At 45.8% G+C, this 27,977-nt stretch overlaps 1 protein-coding gene across 6 annotated transcripts in view; it reads right to left on the minus strand.

The window, feature by feature from the left end:
* Window positions 1-27,977, minus strand: part of ELMO1 (engulfment and cell motility 1) — a 690,097-nt gene that overhangs the window by 477,961 nt on the left and 184,159 nt on the right. Inside the window, exon 1 of one of the 6 annotated variants that reach the window (XM_026509354.4) lies at window positions 26,459-26,788. The exons of 2 other annotated variants lie outside the window; for them this stretch is intronic. The gene's annotated coding sequence lies outside the window, so the exon portion shown is untranslated. Of the gene's footprint in view, window positions 1-26,281; window positions 26,789-27,977 lie in introns of those variants that run through there. 3 more of the 6 variants (XM_026509340.4, XM_026509344.4, XM_044387601.3) reach the window with 3 other exon arrangements.

The following is a 27,977-nucleotide window of genomic DNA, read 5'->3' on the forward strand; positions in this document are numbered from 1 at the left end:
TGAGAATACAGTTTGGTCATATGTCTATCATCCAGAAATGAACAATGCTAACATTTTCATTATTTCAGTGTTTTTTAATTTACTCAGTATTTACATAATTTCATATCATTGTTTTCACTTATTATATGCATTTTTCCCTTGCATAAAGTGTTTTATCATCATCTGTAATTATTGTATTAGTCCATCGTATCATGACATAATTCAAGCATTTACCTGTCATCAGAGTGTTTTCATTTTTTTTACATGTGACTAATGCAGATTGAACATCTTCAAACATAAATCTTTGCCTAGTCTGAATGGTAATAAAAATACACCAAATGCATTAACCTCTTACTAAGTTCTGGGCATTACACTAAGCACTTTAATGCATGATCCCATCTAATCATGATAGCAACACCTGCTCTGTTTATGCCAATTTTACCCATGCAGGGAATGTTCAGTCTGGAAAAATTAAGGAACAGGGAGTGAACAGTGGGTGGCTGGCTTACAATCACTCTGGATCCGCCTCCACACCCAAGCCCTCAGCCCCTTGCAGCACACGGAGGAGGAGAGGTAACACCACTGAGTCAGAGCACATGAAGGGTCCTGGGCTCTCAGTGCACAGAGCCAAGTGGCTCCCCAGAAAGGCTGCCACAATTCTCACTCTGAAGGCAGTGTGAGGTAGGTGGCCTGGCACACCCCGTCTAGCACAAAGTGCTCTGTGGCGGAGGGGCGGGGGTTAGGCATTGAGCAAGGACAGTTTCGTTACATTGCAAGCTGGGGAAAAATACAGTTTATACTTGGACATGTAGGAACAGAGCTGCATTTATGGTGGCGCTAAGAATTCTTTACCTGCATGGCCTCTCCCTTCACGGATCCCTTCCCATCTCACTCTAAATGAATATTCACTTTTGTACCTAACTTTGCATCATTTTCTAAAGTGAGCCCCAAACTTGCTTAAGCTTCAGGCCCCACAAAACCTGGATCCACAACTGTTCGGCAAGAACATTTAGGGCTGTGGTAGAGACAATGCTATGCATTGAATCAATCCACTGCATTTCCACTGCATTTCCAGCGCATCACTAAACCCCATTTTTCAATACCCTCTACCTTCAGTCACTGTGACTGAGTTTTGGAGAAAGGAAGACAGGAGACAGGGAGTGTGCTGGCCAGGTGTTGATGCCTAGGGTGACCCCACTGGACTTTGAGGTGACCAATCACTACACTCTTAATGTGTTTTCACTGATATTTTGGGATCACTGTAACAGCAGGTACCCCTAACAATAGTGGCTGAAGCAAAGCCTTCCAAGAATTAACCACACCTCTTGCTGGCTCCGCCTGCTGGCCTGTGTCACAAAAACCTTGCTGACCTGGCATCTTTTCATTCTTATTTCCCACCAAGCCAGGAAAGCTGATTTGCCTCAAGTCTGCACACTTGAATCTGCTGGCCTTGGCCTTGGATTTCATAGCTGGAAACTCTCTTCTGCCATGTGCTGTGCAAAAGTAAAGCCCAGAGCCATAAGCCAAGCTCTCCTTTGAAAAGCACACTCTGAGCAGTAGAGGCTTAACTTCTTAATGAGGAGACAGAGTGAGTGGCAGTTACGGAGTTTCCACCAAACACTTTAGAACCCCGAGTTTTCTGCAAAGGAGCACAGATATTCCTATCTCTGACAACAGCCAGAAGCGTCTTGCCAACACATCAGCCCATTTCAAGAGAAAAGCAGACACAAATACCAAAGAGACGCCAAGTTCTCTCTCAAACGGCTCCTTTTCCCTGTTTCCTTATTTAAGCCAACTCAACTCTTTCTATATTGCCCGCCACAGATTTCTCATCTGCTCGCGCTCACACATTTCGTAATTATCACCCAGGAGGGCTCAAGATTGCCTGCACCCATCAGAAACCTACCCTGCTCTGTATCCAGCAACCTCCCCAAGCACTTAGTCAAAATATCACACTTCATTCGGGCCACGGTACTGTCTCCCCAGAGGCCGTAAATCTTTCCCTGTGAGGAGAGTGTAATCCTCCAGATTTCAAAGCCAAGCAACTCGAGGCTGGAGATTCTCTAATATAATCACACCTTCTAAACTCCAGGCCGTTCTGAAAGTATAGCCTCAATTCAACCCTAGCTTCTTCAGAGTTGAATACGCAGCAAATGGATGGAGCTGCCAAAGGAAAGGATGGAAACGTAAAGGCTTTATCGAAATCGGGAGTTGCAACGGATTGTTCTGCACGCTCTTCCAGCAGGCAGGGAGGAAAGAGCCGTGCCTCATAAACAGAGGCAGGAGAGGGCCAGGCAGCGGGGTGAACCACTTGCATTGGCCAAAACTGGCCCCCGTGCTTGGAGCATACCAATGCACTGGGATTTAACCACAAGGAGCCGGGGCCGAGAGTGACGGGCAGTGGTGTTTCTGACCTGAATGAGACCAGGGAGCCAACCTGTGCTCCCAAAATGCAGACAAGAGGTGCCTCTGTCCCATACAAACGGTGACCTTTAAAGAATGCAGTTCACAATCCAATTATATTGTGCAACTGAGATTTTGTGGCCTAGTCTGACTGGTTAGCTATAATGGTTGGAACATCTGGCTAATAAGATTAAAGCCAATCCCAGCATAAGAAAATTGGCTTTCCTCTATTTCAACACCACAGACTCATCCTTACCCCAATGTGAAACAATTTCACAAGGCAAGCAAACAATACTTATCGATTCCCATTTACGTATATAGCATCCAGAGAAACAAATTCAATAAGGCAATGAATTGGCATTATTTATCAAAGTCTTTTCAGACCTGAGAGCCTTATTTCTGTTGCATTTAGACAAAGAATTTACATCTCTCTGGCCAAGAGATCGAGTGTTATTGGCTTAATTCATCTGAGATCCCCACCCCCTCCCAAATCTGTGCTTCTTTTTCGCCTAAGGGACCTGATACAAGTCTCCACACATCAACAGCATTAACAAAGAAGCTCATGTGGTTTTCCTGCCTCTTTTGGAGCGTTCAGCTGTTGACAGGAACACACAACACTTTTAGGGAATTTTGTTTAGTCGTGAAGCAATTGGCTTTCGTGGTTTTAAATGTTTTGCTGGATTTCAAAATGCTGAAACAGGTGTACAAATAGGCAGATGCAGCAGGCAACACCTGCCTTCCTATTTTGGAAAAGGGTTTTAGAATTAGTTAATGGACTGTGCAAATTCCAAAATGTCTTCTTTCTTACAGTGCAATAATTCAATATAAGATTTCTTGGGAAATTAAAAAAAAAAATCAGATAAGCATGATGCCATACTGAATCAAGTCACAGGGTCTGAAAGCACCTCCAAAGGGCATTTCAGAGCTCCACTCCAGGTGTGGTGGACACTATTTAGATATTTTTCTATTTATAGGTCATAATAAAAGCTACCATTTATTGGGTACTCTTTATGTGCCAAGCCTGTTAAGCATCATATAACATCCTCTAGAAGTCTGTAGTATTATCCTCATTTTACAGATGAGGAAATTGTGAATCAAAACTATCACATAACTTGCTTAAATTCTCATATCTATAAATGGAGAAGGTGGGATTCAGGCTTGGCTCCTTCCAGCTCTAAGTACCATACTCTTTACCCTGCACCAATGTCTTCTACATTACAGATTATTTACCTAAAATATGGAAGGGGTACAACATCCACCATTTCCCTTCAATAACATATGCCATCATTTCATCATTTTTTGTTGGTCCGACATTCCTCTTCCAGCCTACAGGAAACTCCTACAGATACAACTAAGCCTGTGTCTCTTGACCTAACCTCTAACCTGCTTTCACTTCTGAGGCTAAATAAAACTTGCAGCTTTCCATTTTATTTTATTTCTCAAATACCCCAATTTCTCTTTGCCTCTTTTCCCGAGAAACAGATGTCTGATTTTGCTGTGATGCACAGAGCCATGCAGAATGAAATAATCCCTTCTCAGGGAAATACCCTCTTGGGGAAACCTAGATTTCCATGAGAAACCTAGAAATGAATTTGACAGACGGTGTCAGATTCATTTCCCTTTCTCTTCTTTTAAATTATAAGTGCCCTCTACCAGAGAGGCTGCATTTCTAACCACTAAAATGCCCTTCTCTGAAATGCCCGCCTAAATGAAATGATCTGCTTGAGATGATGTGTTGGGTGAGTGCTTCCTGAGGCCTCTACTGGTGGACCTCATGGGTGGGGGTCCCTTGCAGCAGGGAGTCCCCTGAGGAATGCAGAGCAAGGTCCAGCATGGCACTTCCCTTCTTCCTGGGACAAGGCAAAGTGGCAAGAGCGATGAATGTGCCAGTATCAGACCATCATTTCCCCCATAGCAGAATGGTCTTCCTCAGTCATGAATTCCTTAGAGAAGGAGTTATGCAAGTGGGAAAGCCATTTGCTTTATTGACCTTCTTGACAAGACCTTCCTACTGGTGCTGACCACCTGAGAAGCTCAGAACCTCTAGTCCAATGGACTCATACAACCTTCATACTGTACTAACATCAGCCATTTTTCGAATGCTTGAATGTATAAAGCATCCTTCCATTTAGTCCTTTCCAGCATTCATGGGCAGAGATTCAGAAGGCCACAGTGTGCTCTATAGTTCAGAAAAATCACCAGACAGATTGCCCGGTACCCACAGGTACGCCCTAATTCAAGCCATGAAGGACCAGCCAGCTAATAAGATCCTGTGTCCCACCTCCGCTGTATCTGAACAAGCTATATACTCCTCAGGAATCTTGATATTAGCAATTTGGGGAGAGCCTTAGAGATTCTGGCACTTTAACAACATGGCCAAAAGCCCAGGAATCAAAAAACAGATGTGGTCTGAAAATTCTAGGCAATGAAACAATTTACCAATGCTGAGAAACCTATAGAGATGATTTTCAGACATGGCTTCTCTCATAAAGTATCTGTCTTCTGGGGGCGCCTGGGTGGCACAGCGGTTAAGCGTCTGCCTTCGGCTCAGGGCGTGATCCTGGCGTTCTGGGATCGAGCCCCACGTCAGGCTCCTCCGCTAGGAGCCTGCTTCTTCCTCTCCCACCCCCCCTGCTGTGTTCCCTTTCTCATTGGCTGTCTGTCAAATAAATAAAATCTTTAAAAAAAAAAAAAAGTATCTGTTTTCTAATGACTGTCTAAAGTTGATGCTGTTCAGACGTGGGCTTCTTAGCAGGGGTGACCAAGAAACCTACTTCAGGCTGCAGACCTCCCAGAACATTTTATTTTTAACTTCCCGAAGAGTAATACACACCACAACTAACAGCAACTGGTATTTTTTTCAATGGACCATTTTGTTACATAATAGGAAAGACCCCAAATCATCAACAGCTCATTTATTTATTCAACAAATACTTATTGAAAATGCATTCCTGCCCTGTGCTAGAAACTGAGAAAACAAAGATGAAAAGGGCATGCCTTCTGTCTTGAAAAGAATGCCGAAAAAGTAAAAATGTCCAATTTTCATAGACTTACTGTTACCTAAAATTATCGATTTGTTTTCATATATCTTTCTCTTGTCCATCTGTTCACTGCTAAGCCCCAATTCCTAGAATGCCTGGCCCCTGGGAGACACTGGATGGATACTGGTCGAATGAGTGGGTAAATGACACAAACTCTGCCAACGACTAGTTTTGACTTTGGCCAAGTCATCACGGACCTCAGATTTCTCATGTGTAAAATGAGTTTAAAAGGATTAGGTTAGGTCCCAAGGGCATGCTCCACAGAATATTGGTTCTGCAAAATGTAATAGGTTTTATTGGAGAAAAAGGGAACCTGTGGTTAACTGTGTTTGACAACCAACAATATTACGAAGAAAACAGGTTTCTGACTGCAGGCTCCTCAGCACTTAACATGCAAAAATATGAAGAGAATCTCCCCAGGAAAGTCCTACGGGAGTCCCCCGCTCCAGTGAGGCTACCAAACCCTTAATTCACCAGAGTCTTCAGGCAGCTCTCTGGGCCCCTGGCACCTAGCGGTTCCTCACACATGCTAAGCTCTCAATAAATATTTGCTCCACAGGCCTTAAAGTCTCCTAACAAAAGGATCCCTTCTCCAGGGTCGTCTTTGATGTTAACGCTTCTCATTGACCTAAGATCAGCAGCTGTGCAGGCCATCTTTCCGGTTGGCTCTGCCCCTTTCTGGCTCTATGACCTTGGGCAAGTGACTCGCCCTCTCTAAGCTTTGAGTTTTCTTATCTATACAATAAGAATATTAACAGTTCAGGCAAAGGACTGCAGTGAGAATAAAATCACATAATGTACGTAAATCCCTCTGCATCACACGCAGTAAACACTCAATAAATGTTAGCTGTTCTTGTTACTCTTCACAAACGTCTCATACTTTGGATTCTAGTCTCGGCTTCACCACTAAGCAGGCTTTGGCAAGTGGATCCCTGCCTAGCCTCATCACAGGCAAAAGGCAGCCTTTGGATTACATCAGCGTTTCCCAAAATCTTGTCCTTCAAGGACTATTTTCCAGCCCTATTATATTTAATATTAATATTATCACATCTTAGGGATGCCTGGATGGCTCAGCTGGTTAAGCATCCAACTCTTGGTTTCAGCTCAGGTCATGATCTCGGGTTCCTGGGATCAAGCCTCCCATGTGGGGCTCCATGCTCAGCACAGAGTCTGCTTGTCCCTCTCCCTCTCCCCTCTCTTTCTCTCTCTCTCTCTCAGATAAATAATCTTTTAAAAAAGATTATTGCATCCTAGTCTCATCCTATGCAAAAAAATCTGTGATATCATAGTTTGATGCTCTTATACTTTTTCTAATACATATTAAAATGAATAAACAATTATTTAAATATACTTTAAAATCCAGCATTAGTACCTAACCCCTCTTCAATATCATAGCCAGGGAAACATTAACTTAGAATCTCCAAGATTCTGGGGCAGTCGGTTGAGTGGCTAACTCTTGGTTTCAGCCCAGGTCGTAATCTCGGGGTCATGAGATCAAGTCCCACGACCATCTCCATGCTCAGTGTGGAGTCTACTTCTGATTCTCTCTCCCTCTCCCTCTGCCCCTCCTACTTGTACACTCTCTCTCTCTCTGAAATAAATACATAAATCTTTGGGGAAAAAAGGAATCTCCAAGATCCTTTCAATAAAATATTCTATATCTTCTCTCCTGAAAAATCACAAACTAAACTTTCCAAAGCTAACCTGATCCCCCTAAGGAAGGATCACGGTTCAGATTATCAAAACTAGGCCTTTTTAAAACTAGGTTCAAATCATTTAGCAGCTGGAAATCAGAGAAGACAAAGGGCATGGAGCTGACTCTGTGACTTTCCAAGGCAAAAATGGCATTTAGAACTCTCACTCAAGTTCAGATATTTCAACTCTTTTTCTCTATCAAGCAAATTAATGTGTGTACTTATTTGGAACAAAATGTTTTGTGAAAATGGACAACCACTGCAGTTCAATTTACAGAATAGAAGGGCATCTCCAGAATGTGCTACATTAGCTGAGAGGTAGGGAGATGTTTTTTAAGCTATATTTTGGGTGAAGACTTCTTCAAATTCTAAAGCTAAAACTCACAAAAAGCACATAACAGGATGATGGCACCCAGCCAAGAACAAGAGCACCTGCTCCACCCCCTCCCCCTAGGAAAAGCACATGGTGAAGAACTCTGACACCTCAGATGAAATAGCCCCCAGTCACCTCAACCTCACCCCGCTGGCAGAGACCAATGATGAAAATGCGTCACAGCTCACTCCAATGTAATACCGCCCTCCTTCAGATGTCAGCAAAACCAAAGCCACTATGAGATGGGGGGGGGAGGGGAAGCATAAAGAACACTGTAGACTGGTCATAAATAAAATGACCAAGGATTCTGTTTTGTAAACATTTTATGGCCCGCAAACATTCAGCCCTTTCATGAATAGAAGTAAGCATAAGTGGTAGTCTAAAATGTCTTTTCATTAATATCTTTACTTTTAACTGCAATTATTCTAAAGCCCTTTTAATAGCTGTCACTTATTCATTTCTAGGCTGTAGCAAATTACAGTTGAGGAGATGGCTGCTGACAGCTCACGTCTGCAAATGGCACGTTCTCGTATTTCTGCAAGGTCTGTGGTCCCTCCTTCCCAGCACAGCTACTAGGAGTACCAACGTCCTGCCACGAGGAGCAGCGAAGACCACAGGGCCCACGTCTGCCAATCAGGAGCCCTTGGTTACTCCAGCTGTGTCGCCCAAGACCTCTGTCTACTCTTTCTTCCGCTGAAAAAGGGAGAAAAATCAGTTTTCCCCATACGTGCTCCAAACACATTATATCAATATGAAGGATGCATGTTTGGGAAGAGATGTGTGTGTGGGGTGTGTGTGTGTGTGTGTGTGTGTGTGTGTGTGTGTTGGGAGGGGGATGGGGACAGAGATTTCATTTGAGAGGAATTAATATTCCAGGTATTGTTAACATCATAAACCTCATCCTCTTAGGACACACATCCCAGGGAAAAGAGAACTGGGTCAAAGACACAAAGCAGTCCATAAAAAATAAAATATTTTTGAAGCTAAAATAGTACCTAATAAAAAAATCTGAGTGATCACTTTTGGCACCTGGAAAGTGGTACAGCCTGTCCCCAAAAATTAAAATTGTATGATACAAAAATAACTCTTCAGAGGAGCTTTCAGAACTCAGGCTAATGAATCCAGTTACGTCACTTCTTAGCGGTCCTGGCTAAACGGAACATTGGACTCTGGAACAGGGATTGGGCCGGACCGGTGAACAAGAGAGTATATGCTGAGAGCCCTGTCACATCTGTGTCATCCAGATGACAATCAGACGCCAGAACCTTGCAACGACACTTCCTTTTATAACACTGGTTGCTTTCCAAGTCAATATGCAGCCTAACGATCAAAACAATCGAATGGGAAGGCGCGCTGGAAAGACCCCTAGGAGAGATTTTTCAAGCCTTTATGTGTTCAAAAATTCAAAGACTCAACAGATGAAAGCAGAGCAAACACAAATTAATTGCTGCTCAGAAGATGTGTTTTTTACTTTTTAATTAACGTTCTGTCCTTAATCCAAAAGCAGAAGTAAAACATACGATGTACAGCGCTTACGCACCACTTATGGTGAAGTGTTACCTTTTTCCCTCAGGCTTTCTTTATCCTCCTCCAAATGTTTAAATTGAAGATGCAGTCTTGGCAGTGTGTGGAGTTCAGTGATGCAAATAGTGTGGGATGGCGCCACCCAGAACTCGGTGAGTGGGAGGGCAACCAGGAAATCAACTTCCCTTTTCTCAGTGTGACTCCATTCTGTCCGCAGGAGGATTTGGGCCCACGTATTGTTGCTTGTCTTTTTCAATTGGGGAAGGGAGGAGGTAAAGAGAGGCGAATGCCAAATAATATTTTGGGAGTACTTATATTTGCAAAACACCTGAGTTTAAACTGTCAGTTTCCAACTCATCTTCTCGTCCTCGCTTCTCTCAGCCATTCCACATCCACCCCCGGGGTCTCGAGGCCACAGGAGGAATGCAGGCATCTCCCGAACAGGCAGATATTGGGAGCAAGGGCTGGCACGGATTAAGAAATTCAATGGGCAATCCCAAATATGTTGGAGTGATTTGTTTGAAACATCCCTGAAATCTCTTCTAGGAGTGCTAACAGGCAGCAAAAGAGGGGCTGCTGTGCAGTCTACTGCTCTCCCGTCTTGCCATCTGAAAATCCCCCTTTGGGCACATTCTCTGTGCCCGTGAGCAGGGCACAGAGGACATGATGACGAAGGCACTGCCGTCAATACACTCAGGAGCTCCCGAGCCGTCAGGGGAGACGGAAACGGACACAAGCACACATTGATGAGTTTTGTTTGCATTTTTTTGGACAGACGCATGAATGAATTCTCTATCAAGAGCCAATCAGTCAGAGGTCAAGAAGGCTTTCTGAAGGAGACATTGAAGAAGGGTGTTAGGTTTTAAAGGATGAAGAATGGAGCTCTAGGAAAGAAGCGCAACCAGAAGTCATCCAGGGCCGGGAGTCTTTGTGTAAATACAAATTCCAGAACCTGCCCAGACTCAGAATTTCTGATGTTGAGGGCCCAGCTTCTAATTGTGTTAAGTGCTGAGATGATCCCGAAGCAGCTGGTCCATGGTTCTTTCTTGGGATCTCTCCATCCTGTCGAGCACCCTCCTTCCACATTAGAGAGCTAAGAGAACCGAGGCAACCAAGGAAGGCCACGGATTATATTCAGTATCAGCCTGTGACTAAGACCTGGGCCTCTTGATCCTGAATTTCATGCCTGGACCACCGGAGCCTACAGAGCTCACCATGTACATCTTCCACAAAGCATGCCTTTGGCCAATAGCGACAGTCACTGGTGCCGAAATGAGGGTATTAGTCCCACTGAATTATGGTGTGTCCATTGCTGCCCCCCCTTCCCTGGAGGGAGCAGTCACTCCCCGTGTATCACCATGTCCCTGGCATTGAGTGTTTGAAGAATGAGTTCAAGAACGAAGTCCACAAATGGGGCCCACAAACAGGACTCCCCACAGTATCAGGTGGGTACTAAGAAGGTCACCTGATTTCTCAACTTATTTCTCTAAAGAGAGAAAGAGAAGACCCAGCAATCAAACTCCGATACTGGAAAACACAGTGAACTTGAAATCTAAATCATAATGCAGAGAGCAGGAAACGCGAAATTTTTTTGTAGGCATAACCTGTTCTAATAAAATGGCATTTTTTTTTTTCTACAGCAGTTAAAATCGAGCACATACTTCAGAGTCTTCAGCAAACCTGAAGGCTGTCGGAAGCTAGCCACAAACCGTGCATCCTGGGAGTCCGTTTGTGACTCCTAATTCCATCCCTTCCAACCATCTGATGGGCCTGAACACGCAGCTCTGGAGAAGAGGTTCAGAAAGCATTATACCCTTTCACGTCTCTTGCACACCTGCTGGGGCCAAAGAACTCCATCCCCTGGTGACATTTTTCATGTTGTTGCGACAACACATGGGCACCATTTCCATTCCAATAGGAGGAAACAGGAGTCGTGAGAACTTAATGAATCTGCCCCCAGCAAGTACACGATGAGTAATTTCGACCTCCATCCGTGTGGCTGTGAAGCCCCTCTGCCTCAGTGCTCCCCCAAGGCAGTTCCGCCAAGTGTCCAAGGGAACAGGCAGGTCAGCCCTCCAGCCGATCAGGGGCTCCAAGCACTTTCCAGTGCGGTGCGGTTACCATATGGACAGCAGAGTCAAAGACCAATCAGAATACTGGTCTTGGCTAGTCAGTCACAGTGTTGCTAGAAGGGAAGACAGGAAACCTACCAAATTCTTACTTAATCTGTAGAAGCAGAAAATCTGGAAGTCAAGTGGACAAAAGTCTGACCTGAGTCATAAGCACAGTCATGACCTCTCCATCAATCCCCAGGCTTGAAGCAGTTTAGAGACTCCGGACCCCTTAAATGAAGGGGAGCCCAGGTCCCCTTGAGGAAGACCCTGGTAGGATGCCAAAAATGTATATTGTTAATCCTTCTCCTAGTCTTCCTATGAAGGGGCCTCCAGCCTTTCTTTAGGAGGGATGTAAATTAGGGAAAAGGAAAGAATCAGACCTTTTGGGGATGACTAGACACGGGCTCTGACTGACACTAATACCAGGAGACCCAAAATGTGACTGGTGACTCACCAGCCAGAGTAGGTGCTTCTGGAATTCAGGTGATCAGTGGAGGTTTTTACCTCAGATCTATCTCACAGTCAACCCAGTAGGTCCCGGAGCCCATCCAGTGGTTATTCTCCAGCTCCAGAATGTATCATCGAAACAGACATACTCAGCAACTGGCAGAATGCCCACACTGGGAAAGCAAGTCATTGTTTGTTTATTTTATTAAGGGAGAAAGGGGCTGTGGAAGATCTGAGAATGTGGTTCCAAAGGCCTGAATAAGCTCTACTTTCGGAGTGAACTCAGAACACAGAAGTTTGGGGTTTACTGTGTGTGTGCTATTTGGCTTAAAAGAAATGGGCTTGGCTCGGCGCTGGAACATCAGGATTAATCATTCTAGCAATGAAGAGCCGTGACACCTATCAAGTTTCAATTGCTAGCTGAAACCCTTGATAGCTGCTAGAAAAATAATGTGCAATTATAGCCTAGAAACATAAATTATCAAGGCCACGGCGCTCTCAGATTGTAATAAATGAAATGTGGGTAACCACATATGTGGTAGGGATCCCAACCCCCAGTGTGTGTCACGAATGCCTGGTCGCCCACAGGCACTGGAGAGGAAGGAAGAGAGAAACATCCTCTCCAGATTCAACACTGGCTGAACCGTGGATGAAGGCACAAAGGGAGAGAAGTTTCGGGGTTTAAGCCAAGCAATGTTTTCTACATTCTTACAAGTTATGGTCTCTAATATCTATGCCCGACAGGATTTACAGTGACTAGGAGAGAATGAGAAGTAGCTACAGGAGGTAAAAAGTACTTCTGCAGACAGTAATACAAATGACAAAACATTAGTTTCCTCCTCTGGAAAGTTCATTACATCCAGGGTAGATTCGAGTGCAGTGGAAGCACAGGAAGGCGTTGACCGTTGCCACCACAGGATTAGGCATTGCAAAGCCACGGCCGTTCACCTCCCCAGCCTCGGACATCTGTCTGGCCCACGCCTCAGTCACGGGGACCTCAGGCAGGACTGGTCTTCAGCAAAACTGGGTACAATGAGAGTTACATCCCTGAACCACGTGTCCTTGGGCTCCTCACTCAGGGACAAAGAAGCCATTTTTAAGAGCTCTTCCCAAACGGACTGTAGGACACAGTGCTCACATGCATGGATAATAGTGCTTCTTTCTGGAAACATTCACTGAGCGCGCCTGTTATGGGCTCAGCACTGGGGATATGCACCTTCGGAACCTCCCATCTACTCAGCACAGAGAAGGACTCTATGTGTCCTAGGGGAGGATACCAGGAAATCAAGAAAGGTTCCCAGAGGAGGTGACTACAAAGTTGTGTCATGGAGACCAGAGGGAGATATGGGTCTGGGCCACTTTTACTCTCGGCTCTCCCACCAAATAGTCTGATGCCTTTTCTATGACTTCTTCTCTGCTCTAAGTCTGCCCTTGATAGTCATTTCAACCCAGCTGCACCTGAGCAGGAATTCTGGGCTCTTACACTCTCTGGGGAACAGCCAAAAACAGTCCCCTCTTACGGGAACTATGGACGGACTGGTCTCACGCTGGCGGAACTCCAGAACACACTCAGCCTCCCGCTCTGCAGGGCAAAGTAAGCAAATCCACGGAGGGGCTTCTCATCCCCCTCCTCGTCCGGCTGGCCTTCCCCACCACCTCTGTGCCTCATAACCTCATCTGGGACTTATGTAAAAAGATTCTTATTGAAATGGCGACAAAATGTAAAGTGAAATATCAGAGACACAGAGGGAATAAGCCACAGATCTGAGAAAACAGCTGCATATGAAAGGATTAGGAAATAAATTAGAAGAAACTCAAAGGATTTAGAATCCATTTCAGGTGCACTAGAAGAAAATCCCTGCAGGACCGAGAGAACAGGTCCAAATTAAAACCCAGGCAGGAACAGAGGCTCCCTCCTCTAGGCGGCCGCGCAATGCTTTGCCTTAGGGTTTATATTCTTTTTTCACTCCTTAGCACTTTTGGGTATGATGTTTCTCAAAGTGGAGACGGGACCGCGGGCATCAGGTCACCTGAGGGACCTACCAGAATGCAGTTTCTGGGCCCCCAGCAATGCTTGGGCATCTGGAAGTCTGGGAACCACAGAACTAGGTACTGTATCATTCTTAAGTAGTGGCGACATCCATGCTAAATCACTCAGTTAAGCTGCTGTTTAAAATCTGAAGGAGACACTAGTGACTAAATTGATTCTTTTAGAAACTGTTAGATTCTAAACGTAGTAAGAGTGTGGTCACGTTGTGAATGATTTTAAATAATGTAAAATTTACACACTGAAGACAGAAAGACCTTCGCAGTGCATACAACTGATCACATCACTCCTTCGGGTAAAACACTCTGGTGACTTTCCACTACTCTTCTGATAAAGACCCAGACCACGGATCCCCAGGAGCCCTCCTCCTCGGCCTGGTGTGCTCCCAGCCCTGGGTGCTCTGATCTTCGGTCCCTTCAATGCCCATGCCTGCTCTTTACATACACTAGGCATCTGCAGGGACTCCTCTTTCCCCACTGAAGCCCACCCTCTCCCCAGCCCTCTCTGACTACATTGATCCCTTGCAGTAGGCTCGTTCAACATCAGCACCTTGCTTCCCCAGCTCTGGGCCCAGCTTAAATGTCACATTCCTCGGTGTGATCGTTTGATCAATGTACCTCTCCTCTGCTAATGAGTATCTAAGCAGCCCAAGGCAGCAGCAGCATGTCTGCTATTTTTCGTAGGAAGGAGGCTCACCATGGTTCATGTGTCCTCTAGTTCCCTCCATGGTACCTAGCAGGTGCTCAATAAATATTTGTGGATAAACACATGAATTAAACAGTATTTTAAAAGGAAATGCTCGAATCAAAATTAGACCCATGGTAGCCATCAAATATACCCTGATCCCTCTCTTAAAAGTTAAGGGCTCCAATGTCTTTCTGGTAACCTGAAGACTAAAGTCCTACGGTAGTTTCCCTTCCCCTGTATAGGATACTCGATACCTTCTTTGGCACTTATCACTTCAAATGGATGAGCCCAACTCTTCATAATGCAATTCCCGGAGTCTGAAAGAAGAGTGAAACTCAATATTAAAACTGCTACTGTGCCATTTCTCTGGGCCTTGCATTGATCTGGTTATGAACAATTACCCTAAAGCCTGTTCGTTGTCTGAAAGATATATTTTGAAATAACAACAAACCTGGAGATTTGGCTTCTTATATTTTTGAACCTCTTCATGTGCCTCAACGTCCTCAGCTCCAGGGGTCAATTCTCAGACTGTTTCATGGCGCTTCCATATGCCAGAATCGTTAGCAACATATTCAAAGACTGAAAATGGCCCTACACAAGTCTGCAATGATCGCAACACAATTTCTATGACAGCAGAACAGTGTCTCCTGGGAAGATAAGTGAATCCACCATGACTGCCCTCTTCTTTCTGCCATCTTGCTGGCAGTCAGCCCTGGCTCAGGTAATGACCCTGACGATGTTCTCTCACTTGCTCCCGAAGCAAAGCTCTCATGGCATATTGTTCCCCATCCTTCACCAAGTAGCACGGCCACTCAACACAACGTCCCAACATAACAGGTTCAACTGAAGCAAAAATGAATTTGACAGACTGAGGGGGACTCGGCCACAGGAGAGTTCGCATTAGGTGTGCTGCAAAAAAGAGCATTGGTTTGGATCTGCCTGATGTTGGGCAACCTGCCTCTCTGACAGATAGATTTCCTCATCTGTAAAATGGGTACAGGGTAAGTTAACATGTCTGAATCACTGTGAAACTGATATGTAGTCTGGCCTGGATATAATTCTCCAGTGATTACTGTATATCTGTATTTCACTATATAAATCTTTTTATGGGTCTTCAAACATTTATTTAACCTCAGATCCTATGTACAGTTACACGCCAGTCCTGATACATAGCGTAGAGGTATGGCCACACAGTTGACAATCTAGCACCTGAACAACCCATACTTACACCCTACTTGGGAGAAGAGACAGTGACCAGAAAATAATTTTACACTGAAAAAAGTGTGCAATTTGTCAAGTACCAAACAAGATTTGCATATAGTGATTAGATGAGTGACTTTTCACGACTATAGTAGTTGGGGCGGTGAACGGGGGAAGCTATACTCTTTCAAAGCACAAGTTTAGAGAAGTAGTTTCCGTTTGGCACAGTTCTCTTGCACATCCATACCTCATCACAGTTTAATGTCTGTATTGAGGTTGATTTTTTTGTTTTCCTTCCACTTCATGAAAGCCATTACCAAGTGACAGGTACATGAGCTACTGCTTAATGAGCTGGTGAGCCTGTAAGCTAGTTGTTGCCTTCCTGAAGGCACATAAAGCAGAAAAGTCACCCAAACAAACTGGCAATAGCCGGAAAGAATAAGCAGAAATGGAAACAGGTGGCTTCTACTTAGGTGGTTATCAAATGAATTGTCCAACCTGAGACACGTTGGAAAGGGAAAGTTGGTACACTTCATTATGCTGGGCCAACAGATCTATACTGGGTCTAACACTCAGGACTATAGTCATCCTACCTTTATTTTTCTGTTTCCCCCCAGAGTATTTTCTAATTAGGTTGATAGGCTCAGATCAAAGAAGAAAGATTAACACTTTACTACCGCCCACCTGGCAATGAACATTAACAGTCCCCCATTTACTGGAATGTTCCAAATGATTCAAAAAGAGACGTTTACCAAGTGTTATTGAAACGACTAAATTTCCTTAGTAGGCAGCACAATTGCACGAAACCCCGTGATTAGATGAGTGAATTAAATTCCTGCCAATGGCTCCTCCACCAGTACTCTGCTAACTGGGGGTTTCTCACTGGCCTTCCATCCACATTGAGCAAGTGCAAACAGCCCCGCCAGAAAGCTGGATTCAAGGAAAAGGAAAGAGTCCCATTAGCAACCTCCATTCTTTCTGCACAAGGCAAAATGATAATAAAATAAAACAGCGAAACCCCAGGTTAGTTCCAAGTGAATGGGAGATAGAGACCTATTTACAAGAGCTTTTCTTTAGGACCTCAGGTTGCTAATAGGATTCATTATGTCAGTTCTTTTAATTCACAATCGATTGTAATTTTCCCTGACCTGTATTTCAGCAGTCTACCTCTCTGTGTGCTTGAGGAAAAGTTACATAAATCAAACTAACAGTCTAGCAAAAATCTTCGGAGGAATTTCTTGGGCTACTTACAACTCATAGAGAAGATGAAATAATAAATGCATGTCTTTAGGGGGCGCCTGGGTGGCACAGCGGTTAAGCGTCTGCCTTCGGCTCAGGGCGTGATCCCGGCGTTATGGGATAGAGCCCCACATCAGGCTCCTCCGCTGGGAGCCTGCTTCTTCCTCTCCCACTCCCCCTGCTTGTGTTCCCTCCCTCGCTGGCTGTCTCTATCTCTGTCAAATAAATAAACAAAATCTTTAAAAAAAATAAATAAAATAAATAAATAAATGCATGTCTTTAAAGGATTTTAGCAAGATATTTGAATAAAACACTTGAATAGGAACTATTGAATTAGCAATAATAACCTCAGCAAATCCAATGCACTGCTTTGGGGGTACCCTACTTTACGATCATTATTCTGTTTAATGCCCTCAGCAGCTCCAAGAGGTAAGGACTTAGATTATCTGTATCTGAATGGTAAGAAAACTGAGGCTGAGAATAATTAACTTACAATAAGTAGGTCAGCAGGTAGAGTCAAAAAGATACTTGAACCCTCACCCAAGCATGATACATTTAGCTTTAAAACTCAAAGACTCCTGCTTTTCCCTTCTTCCCAAAACCAATCAGCCACCAGATCTTTTTTTTTTTCCCCATCAATGTCAACATCCTTTCTCTTTGACTTACATCCAGCCAGTGGGTCTCCAGAAGTTGTCTCCTTAAAGGAAGAGGATGGTCCACTACTCAGACTAGAAGATGGGGGCAAAGAGACCTGTTTTTAAGTTGCATTTACACAGCAAGCACCCTGCTTTATTTATTTATTCAATGGACCAAGATTGAGTGTTTGTGAAGGTAGGCCCAGAAGGAAGGAGCTGACAGCTTCCATCTCTCCTTGGCACCTCCTTCCTGCCACACCCTCTAACCTACCTTTCCTGTTGCCCTGGGAGTTAGATTGCTCACTGACGTCCAATTGTGTCTTTTTCTTCCCTAAAATCGTTTGTTTTACTTTTCTACTCAATCCAAATGCCCAGCTCCCAGAAGAGTTGACACAAGTCCTCTTCCAGACTTTCTCCTGACTATCCTGATTGCTGTATTCCTTGGACACATCATGTTGTTCTCTTTTAATACTCAGCTTTCCAGATCTTTCTTAAAGTCACTTCATTGTGAACTCTTTCCTCTCTGATCTGCAAACACTCTCACATACATTTATCACACTCCATTATGACTATTAGTGGGTCTGTCTCCCATACAGCCCCCCTCTCCATACTGCTCGTATGAATTGGATCTTATAATGTGCAGGCAGTGCCTTAACTATAGAGCATAAAATGCAATCAAAATAGTTGAATAAATGAATGAATGAATAATGTAAATAATGTATTATGATGGGTGCTGTAAGCCTAGCAATATTTCAACTTGAAAACATTTATATGCATTTTAAGTGTAAGCCACACATTTATTTTTTTTTAAATACTTCAATTAATAAATCTTTATTGTGCATCTCTCATATAAACCCAGACAAATGTTTCCCCAAACTCTTGATTGAAGAATGGACAGTAATTGAGAAAATAGTCCTAATGAGTTGAAGTCACTTTCTGGTAATAGAGTAAGTCTAAAGATGGTAGAAACATATTCATTTCTTGATAAAGCTTTTGATTTAATGAGATTTGTAGAAACCTGCTATAAATATGACAAGCACTGGAGAAAATGGGATTTAGGAGCTGATATAATAAGTTTCTTTGCTTTTAAAGACCTTTCATTATTAGGAGAGCTGCATGGATGTGTGTGTGTGTATCTTTCTCTCTCATACATACATACACACATGCTTACTAGTACGTGTATGAAAGACAGTCCCCTTCCCCCAAATCTGAATTTTTGAGTACTCAGTCACTTCCCACAGAGCGGCCCAGTGTTGGACTAAGGCACAGGGTCCACTACAAAAATGCTATGAAAATGGTGAGGCAGGGCAAAGGGGGAAGGTGGTCAGGAGTCAAGAAAAAACCAGCCTTACTGAATGTTATTGGAATTCACTCCTCACTCGGCCAAAAACATGCAATCTAACCAAAGTCCTTCCACTAGCTCTACCTCCCAAGCCACATGCCTTTTCAGGGCCCTGGGCAAAGCCAGCTGTGGCTCTGCATTTGGATTAAAGAGCCTGAAAACAGAAAAAAAAATTATTTTGAAATGCATTACGCTTCAAAATTAAGGGTAATTGTGTGTAGCAGCCTGGAAAATATAGCTCATCGAGTACTGCTCAGCCACAGAACCCCACAGCACAAAATGCTGGCTCTCTAAATGCAATTGCAAACTCAGAAAAAAAAAAAAAAAAGGCACAAAGGGCGGAAGGAAGGGTGGAGGGCTGCTTATAGGGCTGTGACTTATAAGAAGGCTGCCGCCTTGGGGACACAGGGCCGGTACACAAGCCGGCAGGGTATCTGTGTTGCTTAAACCACTAGATGCTGCTCTGCGCTACCACTGCAGCCTGACATCGAAGGTAAATAAAAGGTAGACAGATAATTACATAAGAAAATAAATGTGGCAAGATTGGGACAGAAATCTAATGGATGGAGCAGGAAAGGACTTCACATAGAGACACACCCAAAAGCTTTTCCCCTGCCCGGTACAGTGTCCTGGTCACACTAATGGAATATCAATATCTATTACCAACTAGCCAAGGTACATTGTACAATCAGAGCAGGAGGCATTTCACCCCGTTAACTCATTTCCACGCAGACGTTCCCTTAATCTGGTGATAGAGGCCTCTGAATGAGCCACACTGAGCTTCGTGAACCGCCTCCCTCGTTTCTTTCCCGTATTCCCGTTATGCCAAGGTTATGGTTAACACAGCAACCGGTGGCCAGGATTCTAGACGTTGTGTGGAACTCAAACATAAAATCACTAGCTATCGGTCTCTTCAGCCACAGAAGACCAGGAAGGAACACATGTGAAATTTAAACAAAACGGAGCTGGGTTAGGAAGACAATGGTAATACAGGAGGGACGGAAGCTCCAGAGGAAATCCGAAGGTCTAGAGGAAATTAAAGAACATACAGGGTGAGACCACCTATATGAGAATATAGCACATTAGGGTCTAAGGATTAAGCAAGGAAAGAGAAAACTGGGGCACTTATAATTGCTGTCAAGTCTAGCCTGTCTGACAGCACACCATTAGTCTTAACTTATGCAAGAAAACAAAACAATGGTTCTCCAGGGGGGTGGGGGTGAGGGGTTGCCCTGGAGGGGACCACTGGCAATGTCTCAAGGCACTTCTGGTTATCAACAATGGGTGTTGCTACTGGCATCTAGAGGGTAAAAGCCAGAAAAAGCTAGTATTTCCTACAACGCACCAGCTATCCCCCTCAACAAAGAATTATCCAGCCCCAAACGTCAAGAGCGCTGAGGTTGAGACTACCTGAAATCAAGGGTCAACGTAGAAGGGACAATAGCCTGCAAGTAGAAAACAAACAGAATCAGTAGCCTTGGCATCGCCCAAGGGAGAAATCACCCTGGTTAAAGACTCCAGTCTCTGGTTCCCTTCGTTGGTATTAATCTACAGGGCTGGAGAAATAGCAAAAGATTCCCTACCCCCACTTGGTCCCTTCCCACCACCAATTGGTTCCATGCCTTTGCTTTTACCATGACTCATCTGCAGAGGGGGGAAAAAAGTGTTTGCTAAAGAATATGTGTCTATTCTCCTTGGCAAACACTGTTCTCATTTTTGATTAATGAATTCCATTCTGGCTTATATGCTTCAATATCATGAGCTTAGGTGATGGGCATGCTGTCCCCAAGAGAAGGATCCTCTAACTCTCTCAAGGCTAAGAAGTTTAGCTTTGGAATGAGATATCCAAAGAGAGGCACCAACTCAGCCCAACTCAGCCTCAGTGGTGGAAGATACCTCCCTGGGAGCCATGGCAACCCAGCACATCTATTAGAACCCAGAGCATTTCTACCAGCATACAGGAGTGAAGGGCTCCCTGGATGCACTGTAGCATAGCTCGACACAGGGGTCCTGTCCTCACACCAGGCCAGGGGAGGAGAATCAACAAGGGCAGAAAATCACCAGTACAGGCATCAGGGTGCCTGGGAAAAGAACAGCGGTGGGGGGGGGGGGGGGAAGAGCTGGAAAAGCTGGGTGTGGGCTCAGATATACTCTCCAACGATCCCCATGACATTTCAATCCTCCAAGCCACATCTATAAAATAGGATAATAACACTCTACTGCCTGTTCTCCACCATTTCCAAAGCAGCATTCCAGGAAGAAGGGTGTCAGCTGTCGAGGCAAGAAGGGAAATCTCACATGGATCCTGTGACTCCAAGATCTCTGGGACGATGCTGGGTCAGGGCTTACCGAAACATGGTGCCCTCAAGAACCATGGTTCACAGCCCACCAGACACACAGCAGTCCTGGAGTCCAGCAAGTAGTAAACGTTTCTAACTGAGGAAAGTTCTGTTCCCTGAATTAACCGTGAGAACTAAAATAGCCAAAACTGTAGCCTCAATTCCTAAAATTGAGGTTCCAATAATAATCCCGCTCAGATTCTGGAAATCAGTGTTTGTGGGGGCCTAGAACACTGACTGAGAATCGTCATCTCCTTCTATTTATACATGTGACTCATCTCCCCAGTCAGCGCTACGCCAGGTTGTCGCTGTGGTTAATTCTGTTTGATGAGCCAGCATTCCTTCTCCCACAGATTCCTACTGGATACTTCACCGTTAACCCACCTGAGGTGGGTGACAGAACTCGGCTCAAACTGTACCTGCCCTTATCCTGGAAAGGGTGGAAAACACAGTTCACTTCATCCTGCATCCTAACGGCAGTCTTGGGCTTCAGAGCTGGCTCTTATAAGTAAGTTCTAATTGTTAACACTCAGACAACCGAAATCACCTGGAGGACTGCAAACTGCAACACGTGTGTGGGATGCACACAGGGGTGGCTTCGCTGTACCCGATAACGTGGTGCCAGGCCCAGTCAAAGGTTTTCATGGCAGCCACACTCTGTCGCCTGGGTGTTTGGTCTTCAACATCCTTGTTTCAGACAGAGCTCAAGTTCTCATCCTTTCTCTTCTTTGGTTGGCCCGTCCCAAGCCCAAGTCACCTAAAATGTTTTATCTAATTATGTATCATAGCACCTGTGTGGCTGCCACCAGAAAACGTGACTACTGTCTTTGCAAACGTCCAAAAGTAATTAAAATAGGCATATGGGGAATACTAGGTGTAAACAAGGAAAAGTTGAGCAGAGTCTAGTTCCAAACACCTGAAAAGCTTAAAGACCTCCCAAGCTCTGAACTAAAACTTGGCCAGAAAAGAGTACATTCAGTCATTTCATTCTTAGTAAGATAAAAGAGTTTTTCGGATGAATCCGCTGCCTCTCCAAATCGCCAGGTGACAAACACACCACCTGGATTTCCAGTTTGCCAACATGGCGGAATCACGACCTGCTGCACCATCAAGTTCTATCAGCGGAGCATTTTAAAAGTTAAGTCCGTGGCCGACGCTTTCACTGCATCTGACTGAACATTTGTAAACAGCAGCTCTTGCAGAAGGTTAAACCAATAGCATTTGGTAAGTGGTGGGAGCAGTTAATTATTTCTTAAAATATGGCCTTGTGAACCACTTTCATCGGAATCTCTGGCAAACTGGTTGAAAAGATAGATTCCTAGAGCCTCCAGAATTACTAAACCAGACTTTTTTTTTTTTTTTTTTACCACATTAAGCAATACATTTGACATTAAGAGTCAGTGTCTGTTTTGTAAAACACTCTACTTTGCCATTGTACTTTCTTCCACTTCATGTTTTAAACTGCTGTTTCGGACTTGATAAATTGATAGTCTGATCCACTGGATTGCAAGCCTAAACTTCAACAACGCTAGCAGACACGAAGGAAGCAGAACTTGAGTTGTGTAATTAGCAGCAAACACTTGAGGCTTTGTGATGCAGAGAGCGTTGAGCAATTCCCCACCTTTTCCCAACTCAACAGAATGAATGACTAAAAAAACCAAACTACCCACTTGGATAGTTTCAGGCATTAAAAAGTGGTTGCAGGCTTCGGTTACAAACCTTAAGGGTATGCACTGTCTTTGATCAGGACAGGAAATGTCCTCCATAAAAATGATTAGCCCTAAGCTAAACCTTCAGTGTTCAGAAAGGTGATAAGGTAAGCAAAGTGTGCACTCAGTAGAGCCCCTTGGCACAGCCCCAGCCACATCCTCTCTGCAAGGACTTCTAAGCACCCCCTTCCTCCACCTCTCCCCACGCATTCACACCAAATACCCAAAGGGGGTAAATTACTTTAAAACACCTACGTATTGTCCTATTTCAATACTGTAATTTCATAAATGCTTATGATTTAGAAGCACCATAGAAGCCCCTGATCTGTTATCTTATTTTCCTTCTAGACATTTCTCATTTGTCTTCTCCCCTGCATCTGCCACCCAGTTTCTTTCTGACTCCCCCTTCTCCTCCTCTGCCTTCACCTCCATCTTCTGGGAGGGCAGAGCGGGATACAGAGGCTATCTCTGACTTCACTGCACACACAGTAATGCCTTTCTTCCTAGGGGAGTATTTCTTTGGCTAAAGCAACTCATGCTTTGAAAAGACTTTCTCCAAGGAGTATGATAAAACAAACACCAGATCTGAAGTGGTTATGCATTATCAATAAGTTGTACTGGTTTTCCACTCTCCCAAGGAATCACCTCTCTATTCCTTTCTTCAGGCTAAAATTCTGAGTCCGGCTCAAGCACAAAGGGTCTGCAAGAGGAGTGGCTGGGCATGGTGGGAAGGACAAAAGAAAAAAAAAAAAAAACCACAAAAGCCTGTTACCTGGGTTCACTTGCCACTGATGCTGCAATATTTTCCTGGTATATTTCCCATAATAGGCATCTCTTATTCAGTCCATTAGCAAGTATTTATTGAGCACCTATTCTGCTGGGAATCAGTCTAGGTTCTGGACCTATACACAAGGCCTCTGCCCTCATGGAACTTCCATCCTAATGGAGGAAACAGACATAATCAAATAAACAAATGAATATATAATGCCAGGGGGTAATAAGTGCTAAGGGGGAAAACAAGAGGACCAGAGAGAGGCTGGTTGCTATTTAACATGAGGTAATCAGGAAAGGCTGCCTGTAAGCTGACAACTGGGCAGAGACCTGAAGTGAGCAAGGCAATGAGCCATCTGGATGTGTGGGGAAACGTTCTTGGTGCAAAAGGAGTAAAACGTGCAAAGGCCCTGAGGAGAGAAGTTGTTGAAAAAAAAAAAAGAATGTAAGCTTGTCAGATGGCTGCAATGAAAAGCAAGAGAGGCACCTGGGTAACTCAGTCTCACTCTTGGTGTCAGCTCAGGTCATGATCTCAGGGTTGTGGGTTGGAGCCTGGGCCTCAGGCTCCCCACTCAGTGGCTCAGTGGGGAGTCTGTTTGAGATTCTCTCTCCCTCCCTCTCTGCCCCTCCCTCCTGCACTCTCACTCTAAAATAAATAAATAAATAAATCTTAAAAAAATAAGCAGAAAGATAAGACATGGGAATGGGGGATGGGGGTGAAGATATGACCATTAATAACACCACCCACCCTGTAGCCCAATGCCTGCTCCTGAATTCCACAAGACTCAGGCCTGGGCCTGCTTCACAACCTCCACTTCCCTGATATCTACTAAGCTTCTTCCCCAGTTCCCTTCCCTCCTGAGCCCATCCCCCCTGCAGAGTTCCAACACTCCAGGTCACTCCCTCACAATTTCCCAATTAGACAACCAGTCCATCCAATTAAAAAAAAAAAATGAGTAATAAATGTAGTAGGAAAAAAGGCAACATTTAACCACAGCCCTCTAGCGAGAGGAAATGTACCATAGTAAAGAGCAGAGGTTCAGAAGGGCAACTGTAAAAAAAAAAGTCTGCCACATGACAGCAGGGGATCTGGGCTTCTGAGGTTCTGCAAATGGGGGGAGGATAATCCTTGAAATAACCTTGGGAAGTAGATATGGAGGGGAGATACGAAAAACCATGACCAGGAGAGGCCCTTAATAATAGCTGCTGCCAGCCTTTTTTATCTAAAAGTGAACCTGAGTGGGGTTAAGTTCCTCTAGTTTCCAAAGTTAACCCTCAAAGAGTGAATGCATAAATACAGATCATTAATTACTTTTATTTTATAAACAAACAAACAAACAAACAACTCCTAAATTCTTCCACTGCCCCACCTCCTCCACCCACACCCAAGTCAGGGGCAGCGCTAAACCGGGAGCCTGCAGCTTCTGCCTCCCGAGGCAGAAATCCTTGTCTTAGCTTCTCCGAAATCTTGAATACAAGGGTTTAAGCCCGCATCATTCATGGCCAGGGATGTTAGCAGGCCCATGGTGAGAGGCACAGGGCATCACAGAATATGCTCAGTGAGTCCCAGGAGCTGTCCAGAGGCCCCCGGGGCCAGGTCACTGGGGGAGGCCAAGCCCTGCAGCTCTAGGTCAACACAGGTCCCACCGCCAACAACCTCTGCCCGGAGCTGCCAACTTCAAGCGGCCCCCAAGCGGGAGAGGTTCACTTGGCGGGAAGTCCCCAGCTCTGGAGCCCCTCGCAGTCTCTATCTCTCTCTCTCTCCCTCTCTCTCTCTCTCTCTCTCTCACACACGCACACACGTTCACTCGCTCACACGCTCGCCGCCCTCGCGCGCGCCCGCGACACAACACGGACTTCCCAACCCCAAACACACGCGCGCACCCCCGGGCCGGCTGACTTCTGTATTTCCTCTTCCTCAAAGCTACTCCTGCGATCTCCGCCGCCGCTCGCAGCCCGGATTCCAGGACCCCCAGAGCTCGGCTGCCCCCTACCCGGAAGGCGCGCCGGGTGCCCCCCCCTTCCAAGCCGGGATCTCCCATCGAAGCCCCCCTCCCCCGCCGTCGTTCCCGGTCCCAGCGGGTGACCCCGGCATGTCCCCAGTAGGCGGGTATTAACTGTCTCCCCCGAGGGTCTCAGCCGCCCCAGCCGCCCCTCCTGCCCCTTCGGGCCCTCCCATCCTTCTAACCCATCGCTGTCCCCTCCCAGGAGCGCGCTAGCCGAGGGATTCCCTCCCATCTGCCAGTACCGGAGAAAAGCCAGAGTCCGAGCCGCCAGTACCTCCTCCGGCGCAGCCTCTCGGGTCTCCAACCCCCAAATCCCACACTCTCCGGTCCCCAGTCCCCCCGCGCCAGCAGCACTGTCCCCCGGCAGCCTCCACCAGCCAGCCCCGGCCAAATCCTCTCGGCGGGTTCCCGGGCCCGGGGCCCTGCGCTCGGTCTCCCGCGCCCCCTCCCTCCGCGCCCACTCCCACTCCCACACCAGCCGCCAGGCTCTGCCCAGACTTCCCTAACTGCCGAGCGCCCGGGAGCGCCCGCAGCCCTCGCACCGCAGAGCGCCGCGGCCACCCCCTCTCCAGCCGCGGAGCCCCCGGGGAGGAAACAAAAGTGTCTCCGCGGCGCCCGGAGAACCCCCAGAGCAGGGCACCTCCTCCCGTGCCCCAGCCCCAGCTCCCTCACCCGCCGCGCTGAGGTCAGCGAGTCGGGGGCGCGGCGCCAGCCCAGGAAACTTTACGAACCTGCCCGGGGTCGCAGGACAGCGGCGGTGGCGGCGCGCGTTCCCCGCGACCAGAGCTCTGGCTACCCGTGACCACTGAAGGGGGTCCAGAGGCTCTGTCCCCCAGCTCAGGGCCGCGGCGGTGTGGGTGGCTCTGCCTCTATCCCGTGCCCATCCTCGCCCGCGCACACGCACTTACACTAGGGATCCGCCGGCTGCTGCGCCGCCGGCTGCCGCTGCTCTCACTTCCTCTTCCTTCCTCCTGCTGGCCAGAGACACATTTTGCATCTGCAAGGCATCCCAAGATCAACCGCGAACTCTCCTCCCAAGCGGACGCTGCCGAGTGGCCGCCGCCGCCCCCGGCACCTGCGCCGGGACTCGCGTGGTTGGCGCTTCCACCTCCCGCCCGCACCCTGGAGCCTGCCTACTGCACTTTGCCTGTGGGGGGTTGGGGGGAGAAGGGGGCCCACGACTTTTTGAAGTCCCCCTACTTAAAAAGAAGGAAAATGTCAAACACCGTGCACGCCTCAGATCGGCTATAAATAATATGTGTGCAGAGCATGACTTCTCGGATGAGCTCACACGCGGCGTTTTGCAGGCACTAATTAACTCCGTCACCGTCATAGCGCCACCTCCGGGAGGCCGAGAGCGCGTGGCATCTTTTTATATGCTTTCATTTTTGTCAACTGGCTTGGAATTTCGAGGGGAAACTTCGGTGGGTTGTTTTAAAGCTACTTTTAAAAGGCTGATGTATTTGTTCTGACGCTCTGCCTCTACTCTTGAGCAGCGTGGCGAAAATAACAGAACCTTTCCTCCCTCTTATAGTCAACTATGCATTTACACGGTTTATTTCTAATTAGTTAAACCAGGGACTCCCTAACTTGGCATAACTTTGCATAAAGCAAGACTTTCTACCCTCAGTTTGGTATTTGGGGTACACTATTTAATGCAACCTACTTCAGTGATTTTCAAAGCAAAAATTAAAAAACTGGGGCGCCTGGGTGGCACAGCGGTTGAGCGTCTGCCTTCGGCTCAGGGCGTGATCCCGGCATTACGGGATCGAGCCCCACATCAGGCTCCTCCGCTATGAGCCTGCTTCTTCCTCTCCCACTCCCCCTGCTTGTGTTCCCTCTCTCGCTGCCTGTCTCTCTCTCTCTCTCTGTCGAATAAATAAATAAATAATCTATAAATTAATTAATTAATTAATTAATTAACTAACTAACCTCCAGCGTAGCTGCCAGGAGGGAAATAACAGTCGTTGGAAGGTTGCAGGAGAAACACCTGCCCTCTCCAAAATCAGAAATACCTACATTGGCTCTGCCGGAAAAGACAAAGGCGGTTACTAATGCATTCCCTTCAAACTGGCAAAGGAGATAAATCTGGAGCAGGGAGGCACTGGAATCTAAGGTAGAAGGCAAAACACCTCTTTAAATTGCAGTCCCACCCCCTCCCCCAAGGAGATTTAAATTTTAACCCTGTGCTGGCTGTTCATTAGCAGCCAAGAGCCCCAAGCAACTATTGAATACTTTAAATGTGGCTAGTCCTGGGGTGTTCTGTAAGTGTAAAATGCACACAGGACTTAGTGTGAAAAATAGAGTGTAAAATAGCTTGTTAATAATTTTTATGTTTATTACATCATTTCAACAAATGATAATAGTTTAAAATGTGATGAGTCAATTGGGTTATTGTCTTGGGTTAAAATGTAAATATATGTAATT

This window comes from Ursus arctos, unplaced genomic scaffold, assembly GCF_023065955.2.
Source record: "Ursus arctos isolate Adak ecotype North America unplaced genomic scaffold, UrsArc2.0 scaffold_3, whole genome shotgun sequence".
Lineage (NCBI taxonomy): Eukaryota > Metazoa > Chordata > Mammalia > Carnivora > Ursidae > Ursus > Ursus arctos.